Below are 18457 nucleotides of genomic sequence, written 5' to 3'. Positions count from 1 at the left end.
CCCTATAGCACAGGGTAGAAGTACTCTTGTGAGTTTCTGAGCCTGTAACTCTTTACAGGAGTAGAGAGCCCCCTCTTTCTTGTAGAAGCAGCTGGTGTTTGCAACTGTCAGCCTGGCAGTTAGCAGCCCAAGGAGTAAACACTGTACTGCCAGAGCTTTACAGAGATCTAAATTAGGGAGTCATAACTATATTGATCGCATTTAACATCCTAGGAATAAAAGACATTTTAACCAGGATGAGGTAGACATGGTCAAAGGTATGAGGCCTCAGTGTTTCAAAGGTAGAAAAAGGACTATGAGTTTCACAGCAGCTGGTGAGGTTGGGAGAAAACTTTAAAAAAAAACGTTATAGGTACTGAAGGTGGTTCTACTCTACTTTTGCTGAATAACAAACCATCCATAACCTTAGCAGTTTAAAACAACAACAATTTTATGATGAGCACGATTCTCGGGGTCAACATTTCAGGCAGTGATCTCTAGTATCACCACTGGAGCCACATATCTGGAGGCTCAGTTCTTCTCCACCCAGCCTTTCTGAGCGTGAGCTTAGACTTCCTCTAATGGGATGGTCTCAGGGTAGTCAAATATCTCATAGGGTGACTGGAGACACCAGAAGTTGGAGCTCTTAGTTCTTCCACAGATCAGACCCACAAATCATATCACTTCTACAAACTTTTTGTTAAAGCAATCATAATCCAGCCCATTTCCAGTTGGATAAGGAAATAGGTCCTATTATCTATCTATCTATCTATCTATCTATCTATCTATCTATCTATCTATCTATCTATCTATCTATCTATCTTTCTATCTATCTATCATCTTTATTCCATCACATCAACTTGTCACACACAATTACTATTAAGTGCTAGCCATTCTGCAGTCTGTTCTCCAGTAAAATAGAATCATACAAAGAAGATGATGAGGACAAGAAAGGGAGGAGAGGTAGATGACTTTCAAAAGCCTCCTCTTCTTGAGCTTCAAAGACTGGGTAGTGATCTTTGCTAGGTAGAGAAACAGGATCAGAATACGGAAAGGCAAAGTTTCATTAAAAAGTATGATGTATGGAGAGAATGCAAATATTCCTGGAGTACACTCCTGTTAGGGACAGGAACCTTTTCTAATGGACATTAAAAAGACATAAGCAGATGTTTATGCAAGAAAATGACATGACCAAACAATTTTTTAATTCTCTTATCACTGTGAAGGATGAATAGTTACGGAGAAAAGCAGAAAATCATAAAGGACTATATTGTCATTCTTTGGGGTAAAAAGGGAAGTGTCAGAATTAGACTATGGTTAATAAAAATCAAAAGGAAAGGACAGATTTAAAAGAAATTAACAGATGCAAGAGACTGAAAAATATTAAAGAGCTGAGAATGATTCTAAGTTAACCAACTACAGAGATGGTGTGTCCTCTGATTTACCCATAGTTTCTCTCAAGAGTACCAATCTGCAGTTTTGAAGGTTGCAATAATGAGTTAGTTCCCCAAACTCAACCGCATTGCCATGCAAATGATTCTGACTCATAGCAGCAACCCAATAGGACAGAGAACAATTGCTCCTTAAGGTCTTCAAGATTATAAACCTTTATGAAAGTAGTCTGGCGAGTTTGAACCACCAACCTTGTGGTTAACAGCCTCATGCTTAAGTCACTGCAGCACCAGGGATCTTATGAGTTGGGTTGGGCCTGTGTATTCACTCATTCAACAATTTATTGGATAATTAGTATATGCCTGACATTGGACTGGGTGTTAGAGAAAGAAAATGAATGAGGAGCACTCCTTTCTAGAAGGGTCCACATTCTTGAAAATTAGATTCTGCATCATTGGGTTTGAAGAGATGTCTCAGGACCTGTCAGCAAGAGTAGAGAAGCCACCAGTGAGCCGAGCTGCATGCCTGGAATCCGCAGAAGCAAGTCAGGATTCAAGCTGCAGCGAGGACTTGTCCCTGGATGTTCAGTGGCCTTCTCCTATCTCCTCCTGAGCTTTCATCCAAGAGAAATCACAGTGTTTGCTTTGCAAGGTGAAGCTTCGATTCAGCCCCCGGCCTGGATGTTCTCTGCCTGTTGAGCCCCATGGGCAGCTGCACATTTTCACTTTCATCCCTGCCTCTTTCAACTGATTTCTTTCAAAAGAGCTTTGCCATTAAACAGCATTTCTATGTGCAACCCCTAGCTTTTTATGTTTCGAACCAAACCATTTTTAAAATACCTGTCTTTTCTCGTAGTCTTTTGAGGGTTTTACCCCTTCTAAAATGTTATTGAAATCTTACCTCTGGATTTATTCAGTTTAGAAAGAGTCAGGGACAGTTCTAAAATGATGCTGCAGTTGGTGGCCTGGTTAGAGACAGAAGATTTGTGATGGGGAGTGAAACTAAATTCTACTGCTTGCTTATTTTTTAGGATTCAAAATCAGCGGGTTTTATAATTAGGTAATCATGGGGTTAATGCTTAGTTCTTATGAGCTGTGTGGCCATGAGCAAGCTAATCCCTTTGACTCCCAGTCTCCTGATTATTAAAACAGGCCTGTAGAGTTGGGGTTGTTTAGTATGATGTACAAGATACCAGATGAAAAAAAGACATAATGCTGGGGCTTATACCATTTATAATCTGATGTGAGGGACAGACACAGATCAATTCATGACAGAAACAAGCCTAAAATTAATGATAGCGTTGACAACTCCCGTAGAGCAGAGGTCAGCGGTGCTATGGGGATGTGTCCTGGTCATGGACATCAGGAAGGGTGTTTGGAGAATTTGATGAGCCGTCTTAGAAAGGTCATGTTGGAGGCAATTAGGTGATAGGTGGAGAGGGTATACTAAATAAAAGATGCAGTGTGAGAAAGGGGTCTTTTCAGGGTAGAAGAAGGTCAGCATAACTGAATTGGGAGACTGGAATATGAACCTAAATTTAATACATGCAAAGCACAAAGCAGAGATCTATAAATGAAAGTGATTTCACTGCATAAATAGATTGTCAATCACACTATTCAGTTAACTAGAACTACACCTTAAACAAATTAATTTTGTTCCAAGGTTTAATTTCATACTGCTTTCATCTATCCTAAATTTTATTTTAAAACTCTTCTTTTTTTATATCTTTATATATTTATATATTTTACCCTTCAACATATCAAGAAAAAAATTTTTCCAGCCCCCAAAGAGCCTTGGCAGCACTTTGGGTTATGCCATGGGCGCTAACTGCATGGTCAACAGTGTGAACACATCAGTCACTCTGGGAGAGAAATCTGAGACTCTGCTCCTATAGAGATTTACAACCTCAGGCATCCATCGGGGCAGTTCTGTGCTGATACTCAAATTTCCACTTGAGATTTCCAGTGAGTTTTTTATATTGCTGCCTACACCTCAGATTCTGCTTTACAAACACTATCCAGAAAATTCTAATGATTGGTGTCAGAGTTTTTTAAAAGTCTGTGTGGTTGTGTTTATTTAAACAAAAAGAGCTAGTTTGAAGTTGCTATCCAAGGGACTTTCTGAGTCTCAGCCTCGGGCAAAGCAGCCTTGTGAACATGGCTTAAAGTTCTGGGTTGTATGTAGTTCCTTGGAGCATAACATTGTCTGATCTGCATCACCTAGCCAATCCTTTCTTCTCACCCCAATACCATCCTAGGGAACACCGGGCTGAAGTTCTTCCAAAAGTTTATGTGTTTTCAGAAGATTAACTCTACTAGGTATACTCAAACTATATTGAATTGTGAGTTCTACTTAATTCTATTTCCTTTGGTTTTCAGGTTCACGCAATTCCATTGTTTACACTTGGGCTTGATGTACTTGAAGAGGCCCGGGAAAAGCCTTTTGAGTCCGGAGCATCCTTAGATGCATCCATTGCAGATAGTAGGGATACTGTATTTGGTTTTACTTTGTTCCAGGCTACCCTGCTAGGCATTTTACACATCTTATCTAATTTCATCTAAGCTGTAAATCACCACTCCAGTTTACAAATAAGAAAACTTGCAAAGAGGAAAAAATTAAGTAGTTTGTCTATGTTAACAGATATTTATGAAAAATATGGAGTTGCAAACCTAGGCCTATATAACTTTATGCCTTACTCCACTGGGACACTCTCCAGGATATAATTGTCCACTTTTGACTGTGTTTCTATCTGGTCCTTGGTGACCCAGGCTGTGTGCTGTGTGCACTACCTACCATATATTTACTATTTTAATGCTCTCCCTGATTTCTTGTGATATGTCCTAGTCTAGTAGGCATGGTTACCCCTCTGGGAATGAGTGTTATTAAATGTTTTTCCCTATTACCAACTTCCATGGTTCTTATAGTGTTCAGTTTCTTAACTGTTTAATGTGTACAAGTCAACAAATCATGTGTTATGGTCTGAAAAGCCAGCCTACACATGTATAGCTAGCTTCTCTCAACAGTGCTTTCAATACTGTATTATTGGCTAAATTAATGACACAATCAATAGAATCACCATCTGCCCCAGGGGAATAATATATAATGTTCTCTATTATAAAATGATACTAATGTCTCTAAAGTGAACCAGAGACATATATAAATCATGGATATATGAATGAAATTTGGGGTCACATTTAATTCTAGCCCAATCTAAGAACAATTAGCTCTTATGACATGACCTTACTAGATACCGTCATGAAGAGATCACTGAAGATATGGGTGCTATAGCAAGTGGGATGAAGAAACAAGATCGTGCCCAACTGTCAGAAAGAATAGCATCTGGTGTCTTAAAGGTTTGCCTTAAGACAAACAGCCATCTAAATGGAGGCAGCAACTAAGTTCACATGGGAGAAGCACAGCAGCCTGTGTGATTAAAGGATTGTAAATAATAAAATGCCAGTCTGGTGGAGGGAAAGATATCAGAGCTTAAGTTATGAACACTCAGTTTGCAGAAGGTTATGGATGACAGTGGAAGCCCCAAATCCATTTTCTGGGTCCTCTTATGAATTAAGCCTCCAGTGAATTCCCTCTGATCATAGCCCAAGAGATGAATAGCCTTGCCATCAGACAGGGAGCATTATAAAGTAGATTGTGGTAGATGTAGTTAGGTTACAATATAATAATTGGTTGTTTGATCTCCCTTTGGACTCATTTTAAAGTTGTTTCCAATTTTAATAGTTTCTGTTTTATTTTCCATTGAGGTTTTCCTCTGTTTTTTGTTTTCTATTGTTGGTTTTGGGTTTCTGTTTTTATTTTTTTGTGTGCTTGCTGTTTGTGTTTTGTATGATTTTTTTGTATTTGAAATCTAGGAGAGGTAAATCTATAGAGACAGTAACTAGATGATTAATAATTATCTAATGCCATGGCAGAGGAAGCTGTGGAAATTGAAGCTAACAACGAGTAGAAGAAGAAACTATTTTGAAATTGATTGTGGTGATGATTGCACAAGTCTTAACATTATTGAAGGATTAAATTGTACAATATGTGAATTATATACCAATAAGTCTCTTAAAAAAGAGAAGCATAAAAATATATTTTCAGGATAAATGATAAAATCCTCCCACTCACTCAGCTCTGGCCACTCCTTAAACTCTCAAAGCTCACTGGCATTGAGTAGATTCTGACACCTAGCACTCCAATAGGAGAGAGTAGACCTGCCCTGTGTGTTTCTGAGGCTGTGCATCTTTATGAGAGCACAAAGCCTCAGCATGCTCCTGAGGCCCTAAGAATAGCTAGTGGGTTCTAACTGCTGACCTTGCAGCTAGCAATCCAACACATAACCCACAACGCCAGCAGGGCTTCTCGTTCATCATCGGGATCTGGAAACAAAGACCTGGCAGCTTACTTCTGAAAAACCAGAAAACCCGAGGGAGCATAGTTCATACTTTCACGTATGCGAGGTCGCTATGAGTTAGAATACATTCACTGGGAGCTTCCCCCCAGCCCATTTCTCATTCAACCTTACCAATAAATTTATAGTAAAGATTTTAACTAAGTAGAAAAGTCATCATACAATATAAGCAACATCTTCCACCTAGATTTAATACCTGTTAATATTTGTCTAAATAGCTTTTCTCTCCATTTTAAAGAAATAAATAATGTACATTAAATGAACCATATTCTTTGCAATCTCATCTTCCATCTTAACCAGAAAGGTTTTTCTGAAGTTGGACTGTATCATTCTTTTCAATAACGCCCACTCTCCACGTTTCTACTTTGAATATGTTTCTAAGGCAGTATAACATTGTTGTGCAGGGTTTTAAACTTTAACACATATGGTTCGATTCTATTCTACATTCTTCCAATTGTTTATAATCATCATTGTTTTATGTTTAATCATGTCAATACATGGAGATCAATTTCAATTCATTTTAATTATTGCCTATTATTTGATCTTATAAACATAGACTAAAAGATAATTCATTTTTTAATTATTCAAATAATAGGTGTCATTTTATTTTTACTTTTGATATTACCAAGAATTCGGCAGCAAATTTCATTGCACATATTCTCCTGTGCACATGCCTGAAATAATCTGATGTATATTTGAACATAGACCTATCTCCAGAGTACATATTTAGAAGAGGGTTATGAAATATCCTCATCGGAAATACACTTTATTACCTATTGTCACAGTGCTACCCCAAATTACTGCAAACATAATATCAATAAACCTGTTGCCATCCAGTCAATTCTGACTCACGGTGACTCTAGAGGAGAGATCAGAACTGCTCCACAGGGCCTGGGCTGTAACTGGGGGAAGCCACCTGCTGCATCTTTTCCCACAGCATGCCTGTTTGAATTACAGATCTCAGTAGCTGAGTTCTTATTCTGTGCACCAAGACTCTTTACAATCTGAATACCCCACCCCAAAGTCCAATTGCCCTTAAGTTGGTTCCAACTCATAGCAAGTGTGTAGGACAAACTAGAACTGCTTCTCAGGGTTTCTGAGACTACATTGTTCTGGGGAAAGAGCTTCATCTTTCTCTTTCCAAGTGTCTGTTGAGTTTAAGCTGCCTGCATGGCAGAGAGCAGCCCAATGCCTAACCCAGAGTGCTACCAGGCTCTTCTATACTTTCAATAGCAGTATACTCATATAAATGCTTTTCGTCCTCATTTTCTCACCGTCAATCAGAAAAACATTTGCATTTTGGAAAAATTGGTGGGTTTCAAATGAACACAGTATTGTTTAATTTTTGGTTTCTTTATTAATATTGATAGCAAACATGTTTTCATATGTGTATGAGCCATTTGAGTTTCTCTTTGGCAAATTGCCTATTTGTAACCTGCTTAAATTTCTTTTCTTTTTTTAAAACAGTTTTATTGACCCTTCATCCACTTATCATATAATTCAAATTTCAATCAAATCAAGAAGAGTTGTAAAAATGTTAGCACAATCAATTTTAGAACATTTTCTTCATTCTTGTACCTATTATTACTAGCTCCCTTTTGCCCCTAACTTCCTCTACTATAGCCCTAATGAACTATTAATCTATTGTCTCTATAGATTTGCCTATCCTGAATTTCATATAAAGAAATTCGTACACAAACCACAACAATAAGAACAGCACAATGGAACACAGCTCAATCAGAGAAAGCAGAAAATATAAAATAGAAAAAAAATTAAAATGGATCAAAAGGAAAAACAATGTTATCTTAAGTTTTAATACAACTACTTCTGTAGTAATCCACTTGCCAACGCACTCTGTTTGAGTGCAAGACTATTCAACCCCTTGGTCAATAATCTAAGGGAATTCAATGGAGGCTTCATCTGAGTGGAGATTCTGAAATTATATGTTAGGCTTTCACTGTTATCTATATCATCCTGTAAAAATGTGGCAGACTTTAAGCTCTAATGTGATTCCCTTTTATATTATTAGATTTTATTATTTATAATCCCTGGATTACACAAGCTGCTGTACTTCTTTTGTGTGGACTCAGCTGACACCTCATTTCGATGGTTTCTTGTTTTAAGAAAAGTCTTTAAGAGTCCAGACACTGTTCTTCTTGATAACTGGGCACCATCTCGATGGCCGTTGAGTTTGGATATATATATATCCAAAGTTATATATATATATATATGAATAACTCCTGGGTCCAGCATTAACTGCTTGTTGAGAAATAATATAAGTAAACTTCATGAGACATTTGGTTATTTTTAATAGTAGTATCATTAAGGTAACCAATATTAAAAACAAAAAACCCTCACTGCCATTCCGTTGCTTCTGACCCTTAGGACCCTATCTTCTAGGGTAGTAGGACAGGGTAACTCTTGTCAGGAGTGGACGACCTCACCTTTCTGCCCATGGAGCAGCTGGTCGTTTCAAACTACTGACTTCACGGTGAGAAACCCAACTGGAACTCACTATGCCACCGGGTGACAGTATGGAATTTAAAGTAAAACACAGTATGGAATTTAAAGTAAAACACAGTATGGAATTTAAAGGAAAGCACACATATAGGAAAGCTTTTTAGACTAAAATACATGTGATGTTCACATATGCAGGTTAACATTTTAAGTAACTGCATACTGCTTAGGGAAACAATGAGGGTAAGTCACAAGGCAAAATATTCAATTATACTTACTCAGGTAAAACTATAGTTGCAAGGCTAAGACATGTCACAAAAAGCAAAAAAAAAAAGGATAGAAATAGCCAGTGTTTTTTAGTCTTTGCTTACTAATTATTGGAAAGCCTCAGAAGCAAGACAATTGCACTGAAATCCACCGACTTCCTAGTTCAAAATCTGGACTAGCAGTGTTCTGCTTCTTCTCACAGTAGTGTGTTTCAGCTTTAAACCCAAAGGAGCATTTCAGTTCCTTTAGTCTGCAACGAGTGTGTTCAGAACATCATTTTGATGTCTTCTAAAACGGACTCTAGACTTTCTGGAGTTATAGAAGACAGATAAACCCTGAGTCTATTGTGTTGAAGTAATCTTCCAACCTTAAAGTAAAAGCGTCCCCTGAAGTCATCTTAGACTGAACAAGAGTTAAAGTTAACTCACTCATAAGCAAGGTAGCCTCAAGCATCCCCCTCCTTCAGGAACTGTCTATAAGGGATGAACCTGACAAAAGAAGCTTGAAGATTATGTTGGCCCCAAAAGGGGCAGGGAGTTACTATTAATAAGGGAGGAACTATTAATAAAATTGGGCAAGAATGAATGCAAAACATGGATGATGTGACCGATGCCACTAAACTGCACATGCAGAAACTATTAACAAAATTCAATTAAAACAAAAAAGATGTTGATATGAAATAGAGAATATGGGAATCAAAATATCAAACCCTTCAAAGATGGAATGAGAGGATAACACTTTAATTTTTCTAAAAAACTCACTTCTTATTTTCATTGCCACAAAACATCTATCTTGGATTTCTTGTCAGAAGTCAAATACCTGTTAAGTGTCATATGTATATTCTAACATTTGCTTTTCATGTTGTATGCAGATACTTTGCAAGTTTTATGTCTTAAAACCCAACAAATTACCTTCTAGTTCAGGTTCTTTTCTGTAGTATTTTAAACACAATTCTGAAGTTATTAACCTTATGTGCTGGAACTCCAACGCCATATTTTTTCTGATGGACAAATACAAGATTTAATTTTTATTTTGAAATTCATTTGCTCTCTGCTCTGAAAAGAAGTCCAAACCTCAGTCTTTTATTAAAAAGGATTTGTAGTAATGATCCTGTCAGAACATTCAGGTTTATAAAAATACCAGCAGTACAAACATTTGCCTTCACTCTTGAATGTAATATTACAGTGGATACTGTTTCACGTCAGGTTGATCTTTCTATGTTGGGTTCATATTTTTCCTGTCTCAAATCCAATTGCTTAGAATATAGCCTCAAGGAAGCAGATGGTAAGTGGGTGAATAAAGACCCAAATTCTGATTCTATAATTACGCAGTTAATCTAAGACCCAAAGAGTCCTTGTTAAACTACTTCTGAGGACATTTTTCTTTTTGAGAGACCCCATATCTAAACCCTATTGAAATGCACTAATGAGAAACATACTACTGATTATCTTCATTGTACAACTGTGTTTTCATGAAGTACATATTTAGTAATCTTTCAGTTGTTGTTTGTTTTTGTTATTGTACAGTGGAAATAAGAAAGCACTCTGATTCTGCCACGGAAATCATTTTTGAGGCTACATGGGATAAAAGTTTTCAATAGTACTTCACACATTACATCATTGAGTCTTATCTATATACTACATCCTACAGGGCCTGATGTGCCTACTTACAAAATCAAAGAGAGAGTAGTTGAATTTCCTGTAACGTGAGGTTGAATTAGGGAAAGGAAAATGCCCCTAGAGTCCTACTGAGACAGATAAAATTTTATCATATAAAATACCTAAGATTAGACTGTTTATGACATTTAACATGTAAATTTCATTTTCGTCAAACCTATTTTAATAATTAATATTTACTGAGTACTCTTCCAAGGGTTCTATACAAATCCAATCACTTAATTCTCACAGTTCTGCATTATAATGGGTCCTACAGATACTCCTCTTTTACAGATGACAAAACCAACCCAAAGAGAAGTCCAGGAATAATCCTTGGATCAGAGTAGTAAGTATTGGAGCTGGAGTAAAAACCCAGATTCTCTGGATCTAATGCCCACACTTTATTGGGTTTTTTGGGGGCGGTGTTTTGCATTTATTCTGTAATTAGTAAACAGAATATTAATTAACATTCCAGTTTAGAACATCAAGATGCCTTAAACTTCCTAATTCTGGGATAAAATATACTAGATTGATACCATAAATCTAAATTTTATATTTATCATTATCCCTTGGCTCTCAGGCTGGGTATCCTTCAGATTTCTACTCAGTATTCTCAAAAGAAATCTTATCATCTTCCTCCAAACCACCCAGAGGCCTACTCTGGATATTTTCTAGGACTTCACCTCTATGTTAAGTTAAATCAGTTGCCAGGTGCAATAACTTTTACTTTTTGAATCTCTCTTACTTACTTTCTTTTCTCCAACTCCACTTTCAAGGTCTCTCAAATTGATAATTATGGTAGAATCCATTGTTTTGCTTTTGTCAACCTCTAGTTTTATGCAACTTCAATTATACAACGGGGTACCCCTCAAAAAACTGAAACTTTTTGTGAAAGCTATGTATTTATTTATTTTTTACAAAACAACCTTATCACCTTCAAAGTTCTCTCTATTACACTTAACACACCTGTCAAATCTGCACTTCTATTCTTGAAAGCATTTTTCAAACTCATCTGTTTGGATGGCTGACAGCACCTCCTCGTTTTTTCCTTTTCCTCTCCTATATCATCAAACCATGTCCTCTTCATTCTCGGAAACAAAAAGAAGTCACATGGACTGAAATCAGGTGAGTAAGGTGCGTGGGGCAAGAGAGGCATGCTGTGTTTTACCCAAAACTGGCCCACTGAGATGGTTGCATCTCTGAAACCCACAGGTGCACGATGCACAATGCAAAACAGGTGCATTGCCGTGGTGGCGAAACCAGTGACCTGTCTGCCACAAATCAGGTCTTTTTTTTTTGTCACACACTGTTACACAATCTTTTCAGAACATCTAGATAGAAAGCCTGATTCACAGTCTGACCTGGTGCAATAAACTCCAAATGCACTACTCTGCTCCCATCAAAAACACGAGTGAGCATCGTCTTGTTCTTTGATTTCACTTGATGAGCTTTTTAATGGGCAAGGTGATGATGGCATCTTCCACTGGCTTGATGAATGTTTGGTTTTGGGGTCATGAGAATATTGCCATGTCTCATCACCAGTCATGACTATGGGGAAAGTCTGGATTGTTTGGGAGCTGTTCTTCCAAAGCATGGCATGTTTCCACTCCACACTTTTTCTGGTCAGTCAGAACCCGAGACACAAATATTTCAGCAACTCTTCTCATTCCCAAATATTCTGATAAAATTCACTGAACCCAGCTCCAAGATAGTCCAGATAACCCCCCTATCTCTTTAATGGTCCATTGTTAGTCTTTCAGCACAAGTGCGCAAATGTTATCAACACTTTTGTCCATTCAGAAAGTCAATGGATGTCCAGAATGAGGTTTGTCATCAATAGACATTGCACCTTTTTTGAAATGAGAAATCCACTTGTACACTTGAGGTTTTTCCCATAGCACTACCTTGTAATCTGTGTTCAAACTCACAACAGTTTCTGCAGCATTTTTCCCGAACAGAAAACAAAATTTCACAGCCACACATTGTTCTCTGAATTCTGCCATCACAAAAAGTGAGGCTTGAGCAAAACTGCTTTTATGAAAAAATTCACTGTAACCAGAGAGAATCTTCCCAGGCAATGCCACGAGATGCACTAACTCAGAGTGCATTGCTCAATGCTCACCTAGCGGGAAAACTGTGAACTATGTTTTTCCATTTGGGGGGAAGGGGATCCCCTCATGTATCAGTTACAGGACAGATTTTTGAACATGGAATGTTTTATAGTGTTGTTCTTACTCTCTTTCGGTTGGAGGTCACTTGTCTATGACAGCTATCAGATTGTTTTTAACTCTTTGCTGAGTTTTCCTGTCTCCCCTAGTCTCAAGTTCCACAAAGGCAAGAAGTATTAATTTTGGACTTTTTCAGACATCAATTTTGTAGCCATATCAATTTAACAGCCCATGCTATACATGTGTATAAAATGTAATTTAAATTTAATAATGTTCCTTTCTGAAATTGAAATCTGTCACTTCTATAAATGCTTCATCACAATTTCTCAAATTACTGGCCTACTCAGCTCTCCACTTTAAGACTCTTCTATGGTATTTGTAGGCACAGTCCTTGGCATTCCTTGGCATAGAGTGTTGTGATCACCAATGGAAGCACATGACTTAGTATTTGCCCAAGTCTTTGCTTGCTTGGCCTTTCAGGAGGCCAACCCTTCATGATGGATAATACCTGCTTTATTTTGATGGGACTCTACGCTGATCTTAAAGCAATTGTCATAACATAAATGCTTCACTAAAACACTTACAAGAGCTGTTAAAGGAACCAGCCTTTTATTTCCTCAGAATGGAGGGATGAAACAAAGTGGAATCACAGTATGCATTAGCATATTGAGCATCTTGTGTGTATTCGCAGGCACACAGTCACAATTGTATTTGTCATCCACCCACCCCTCACTTAATATAAATAGCTCAATTGGATCATGCTGTGCCAGTAGGTTGTGATTTGTCATGGAAAATCTACATTTTAACTAAGTATAGTTTTTCTTTTTCCTAGTGTGTTGGTTTATAAAATTTTCTATAGCAACATAATAACCCTAATAATATAGATCAGCTGTCTGGTGGTGTTGGTGACTCCAGTTACTGGTGAGTCCAACTCATGGTGATTTCCATTGTGACCGTGCCAGAACCACACTCCACAGCATTTTCAGTACCTGATTTCCCAAAGTGCATCACCAGGGTTTCCTATGCAGCCCCTCTGGGCAGACTCACATCCCCACCCTCGAGGTTTACAGGTGATCACGTTCATCTTGTGTACCTCCCAGGGATTCTGTTGCTAGTGGTGAGGAATAAGTAGGAGAGAGAGAAATTGCTCTGGCATCTTGGTGAAAAATCTTGATAAGCCAGAAGCAGAGACTTTACAAACTGGTAGCCTGTCTGTCTCTGAGGAGCTGGAGTAGCACAACAGCTAAGTTCTCAGCTGTTAACTGAAGTGTTGGCAACTCGAACTCACCCATAGGTGCCTTGAAAGACAAGCCTGGCAAAGTAATTCTTAAAGGTTAACTGACAACACTGGGAATGGCTCCACGAAACAAAAAGCTTAAATATGGCCTTTATGACTTGGAACTGGTCCACGTAGGCCACCTCCACATTTTCCTTGCCTTTAATGATTACCAGTCCCCAACCTGCACCAGTGCCCTATCTGATCACCTGGGAGAATGTTCTGCTACATTCCCATTAGACTGGCTTACAGGGTTACTCCTGAGGCTGCCTCAGGCTGATGTGTTTGAGTATTCCATACTCATTTCTCTGCTATTTCTCCCATACGATGGAACTGAAAGGAAATGCTGTGATGGGTACCCTCACCTTTATATGCATTTGGGAGGTGAGACACATGGCTTGTTCATCTGAGACTTTGATCACCCTCCATATAACCCCTTCTGAAACCTGCCCACAGATGGGGAGGTGGGAAACAAGATGTGTTCTGACAAACACCAATTCCCCAGTTAGTCCTCTGACTTTATTCCTCACCTATCGCTTAGCAAACGTACTTAGTCTCAGCAGGGACTTAAAAACAGGCAAAACTAATTAGAAGTTGTTCCTTATCAAGTTGTCTTATGCCTCTTTAGCTTCAAATGTCAAGCATTTGCCTCACGTGGTGCCGCTGCTTCTGTGACATCCTTTCCCAGAAGAGAATAAGTACTGAATTCTCGAAGGATCGAGGGGCCCTGGTGGAGCTACTGCATAAGCTTTGATTGCTAACTGCGAGCTTGGCAGCTCAAACCTCCCAGTCAATCCATGGGAGAAGGAAGAGGCCTTCTGCTCCTGAGAATGTCTACAGCCTCAGAAACAGGGTCTCTATGAATCAGAATCAACTCAACGACGGTGGGTGGGACGATTACTGTTTATTATTGCTGAAGGGAAGAGGGGTGAGAAGGTAATTAAAAGTACACAATGAATGACGATTTTTATATAAATATATTGTACTGTGTGCAATATCATTCTGTTTTAAATTATAGGTATAATATTTACTTAATCATTGGTGACAGGGGTCACAGAGCATGTAAATTTATATTTACATGTAAATATTACATGTAATTTTACATGTAAAATTATAACTAAGGCTAATACTTTTTAGTATTAGTAAAACATTCAAAGGATACATTTTTAAGACAATCTTTTCCTGCAATCAGGCTCTCAGAATTACACTGTACCTGGAATAAGTTTTTAAATCTTCTTCTGTTGTTTTGTCTTATTTTACTTAATTAGTAAAATATCATTTAATTAGTAATTGACTTAATTTGTGAAAAAAATCATCTGCAATACCAATGAACCAATTTGAGAAGCTGCTAACATGACACATACATCTCAGTTGTACTTTATTACCCATTTGTGTCAGCAAGTTAAATCTAGTTCATTATTAGTTCTTTTGTTCTATGAGAACTTATTTTACACTGCTGAGAAGAGAATGTCAAAGTCACAAATATTTATTTTTAGCGAGTAAAATAGCTATCTTAAAGCTTTAACTTTATTAAAAACTTCATCTGAAAATTTTTAAAGTGGACATTTTAATAAGCAAAAAAGGGTTTTAAAAGTATTCGATCTTTTCAGTTACCCAGAGCATTTGGTTTAATTTTATTACTATCAGTCCTAGAAGTGATTACTGAAAATCAGATTATTTGTAAACACTAACAATAGTGTTTCAGAGGCATATCGCATGGAACAATTGAGGTAGAGCACCTGACATGACTAACTCTCGATAAATGCGTGGTAAGCAGGTGCCTGGTGGCATTCCCTAACACCGTGCCTGATGCTGTGAGATCTTTGACTGATGCCCTTGAGGGGTTTGTGACAGGGGTCACAGAGCATGTAAATTTCATGGGAAGGGATGGAGTTCATGGATCAGTTAGAGGACAGGTGCTGAGAAGATTACGTAATAGGGCAAGGAGGTGCAGAGGGTCCTGACCCTGGGCAGGAGATCGCTAACCTGTCGGAAGGCAACCATGACAGTTAAAACAGCGTGCTACTTGCCCAAGGTGGAGAGTATACCAGTACAAGTTACTATATGCCATGTATTCAATTTTGTCCCCCTCCCCCCCATGGCCCTACAAATATTATTGAAATCTAGCGCCAGTAGCTAGGTATAGATGTAATCCTAATTCAGAATTGAGATGTTAGTGTTACGCTAATGAGGTCATCTCAGTGTAGCGTGTTTGTTGGAAACCAAATCATTCCTGAGCTATGAGGAATAGCAGAGAGAGATAGAGCGAGATGAATGCCATTTAAACATTGTCCAAAGACAAAAACCAAAACCTCACTGTCATTACATCAATGGTGGCTCGTGGGGAGCCCCTGGTGAGTTTCTGAGACCCGAGCTGTTTACAGGAGTGGAAAGCTCAGCCTCTCTCCTGCAGAGCTGCTTGTGGTTTCAAACTGATGGCCGTGCAGATTGCAACCCAACGTGTAGCCACTATACCACCAGGACTCCTCAACCATGGTCAAGGTACGGAGACAAGTCAAACTTAAGGAAACTGCAAGACAAGGTTATTTCCCGAACTGCAGTCAAAAAAGCCTTCCCCTGGAGCTGGTGACCGAGGTTCACTCTCAGCTTCCTCAACTCCACTTAATAACTGTCTGTTTGTGAAGTCTCCCTATTCCTATGCCTATTCATAGCAGCACCAGATAACTATGACACCATCCAACCAACCAAATGTACTGCTATCTAGTCGATGCCAGCTCATCGCGACTCGGTAGGACAGTGCAGACCTGTCCCATGCATTTCCAAGACAGTCACTGTTTCCCTGAGTAGAAAGCTCTGTCTTTCTCCCGCGGACCAACTAGTCGTTTCAAACTGCCGGCCTTGAGGATCCGGACTGCAGCCCAGCATACCCACTACACCACCAGGGCTCCTAAGACACCATAGGAAGGGGAAAAATAAACTTTAAAGAACTTTAAAAAATAAACTTTAAAGAGGAAAAAAAAAACCCTCCCGTAGTAACACTCTAAGAATAAATGGTTAGCTTTGAGCAAGTGCTTGAAAAATGAGGGCAGGACGAGTCAATGCAAATGCAGATCAGGAGCACTATCCAGGCACTGTCAAGAAAGTATTTGGCTGTTGGGATTAACTATCGAAAACAATTCTGTACACAAATGCAAAGCATATATTAATAATTTATAAGTTAAATTAGGTATCATACTTATTTTTAACATTATCGTGCATTGCATAACCATAATATCTGCTTGTTCTTTTTTAAAAAAACAGGGGAGAGGGCGAACGCAGTCCCCCACTACCACAAATTATGCAGTCGAGTTTCCCACATTTGGGGAAATCGCAGGGGTCAGCACATCAGAGTGCAATGGATGAGCCTCACCCTGGGAAAACCACCTTCCTGATCCTGGTGTCTCCCCTGCCAGGTAAGTATCATCTGCTCGTTCTTATACATTTACCTTTTTATCAAAAGTTACATCTAACAACTTAGCGAATTTGTTGTATTTTAAAATAAAAGCATCTGGTACCAGGCAAAGTAGGGAGAAAGTGAATCTGGTAAGCTTAATCTCTCTCATTTCTGAGCTAATTGGGAATAGAAGGTGAGGAATTTCACAAACGAAATAATGGACAGCACCAGTCACCTGAATAACTTCAATGTTTAGATATGGAATTTTAAATATTTTGTAAACTATTAGAGATGATGTTGTCTTCTAATTTATTTTATAAATGATGAAAGGTGACATGTTAGTAAGTCATTTTCTCAGGTCATTAGTTAGTGCATTTAAGAGCACAGTCGTTTGTGGTGAGTAACAGTGGGAGGGCTTCTCCATGATGATCCTTGAATGATGTTTCTATGGGGCATGTGAAAAATGATTAATTGATGATATCCTCCCTCCACACGCATTGTCTTCTGAATTCTCTGCCTCCCTAATTGCATACATTTATGTTCACTGTCTCTAGGAAAGTGAAAAGGGGTGTGATTCCAACCATCGCTGCACCTAGACTGTCTCTCCTTTCCAAAAAAGTACACTATAGAGGGAAAAAACAAGCTGTAGGAAAATCACCATGCCAAATTTAAGTCTATCGCTGAATTATAAAGAAAGGGTCTAATTTAACTTCTACTTTTAACAGAATTAGTGTATGAAAGCAGACGATAAGGGTGGAGAGCACATGAGGAAGCCTTTCAAGGCCGGCTAGAATTTTTATTTTAAGGCTGTAATATGGTCAAACATTTTGAAAGTAATTTTCTATCTGTATGCTGAGCATATAATACAAGAGGCTGGATATTATGAAGAAGAATGAGGCATGAATATGGGAGGAAGGCTTATTAATGATCTGCTTTGCAGATGACACAATCATGTTTGCAGAATGTAAAGAGGATTTGAAGCACTCGCTGAGAAAGATCAAGGACTACAGCATACATTGCAACTCAATGTAAAGAAAACAAAAATATCCTCACAGTTAGACCAATCGACAGCATCATGATCAGTGGAGACAAGTTTGAAGCTGTCAAAGATTTCATCTTGTTTGTATCCTCATGGAAGCAGCAATCAAGAAATCAAATGGTGTGTTGTACTGGGCAAATCTGCTGCACAGGACCTCTCTTGAAGATCAAGGATGTCACTTTGAGGTCTAAGGTGTGCCTGATTCAAGCTAGGGTCTTTTCAATGGCCTCACATGCATTTGAAATCTAGACAATGAATACAGAAGACTGCAGAATAACGGATGCATTTAAATTATGGTGCTGGTGGGAAAATATTGAAAGTACAATGGACTGCCAGAGGGATCAATCAACCTTGAAAGAAGTACAGCCGGAACGCCCCTTAGATGGAAGATGGTGAAACTTTGTCTCATGGCTTTTTAT

At 38.5% G+C, this 18457-nt stretch overlaps 1 non-coding gene across 1 annotated transcript; it reads right to left on the bottom strand.

Annotated features, from left to right (window-relative positions):
* Window positions 1-16863: 16863 nt before the first annotated feature.
* LOC115872282 lies at window positions 16864-17026 on the bottom strand. The gene has a single exon (XR_004047784.1). It is a non-coding gene; the product is annotated as a U1 spliceosomal RNA (small nuclear RNA).
* Window positions 17027-18457: the final 1431 nt, after the last annotated feature.

This window comes from Echinops telfairi, unplaced genomic scaffold, assembly GCF_000313985.2.
Source record: "Echinops telfairi isolate 266 unplaced genomic scaffold, ASM31398v2 ScPeMD7_7421;HRSCAF=8459, whole genome shotgun sequence".
In the NCBI taxonomy this organism is placed as follows: domain Eukaryota; kingdom Metazoa; phylum Chordata; class Mammalia; order Afrosoricida; family Tenrecidae; genus Echinops; species Echinops telfairi.
The sequence above is the reverse complement of the archived record's forward strand: the minus strand, read 5'-3'. Positions and strand labels throughout refer to the sequence as shown.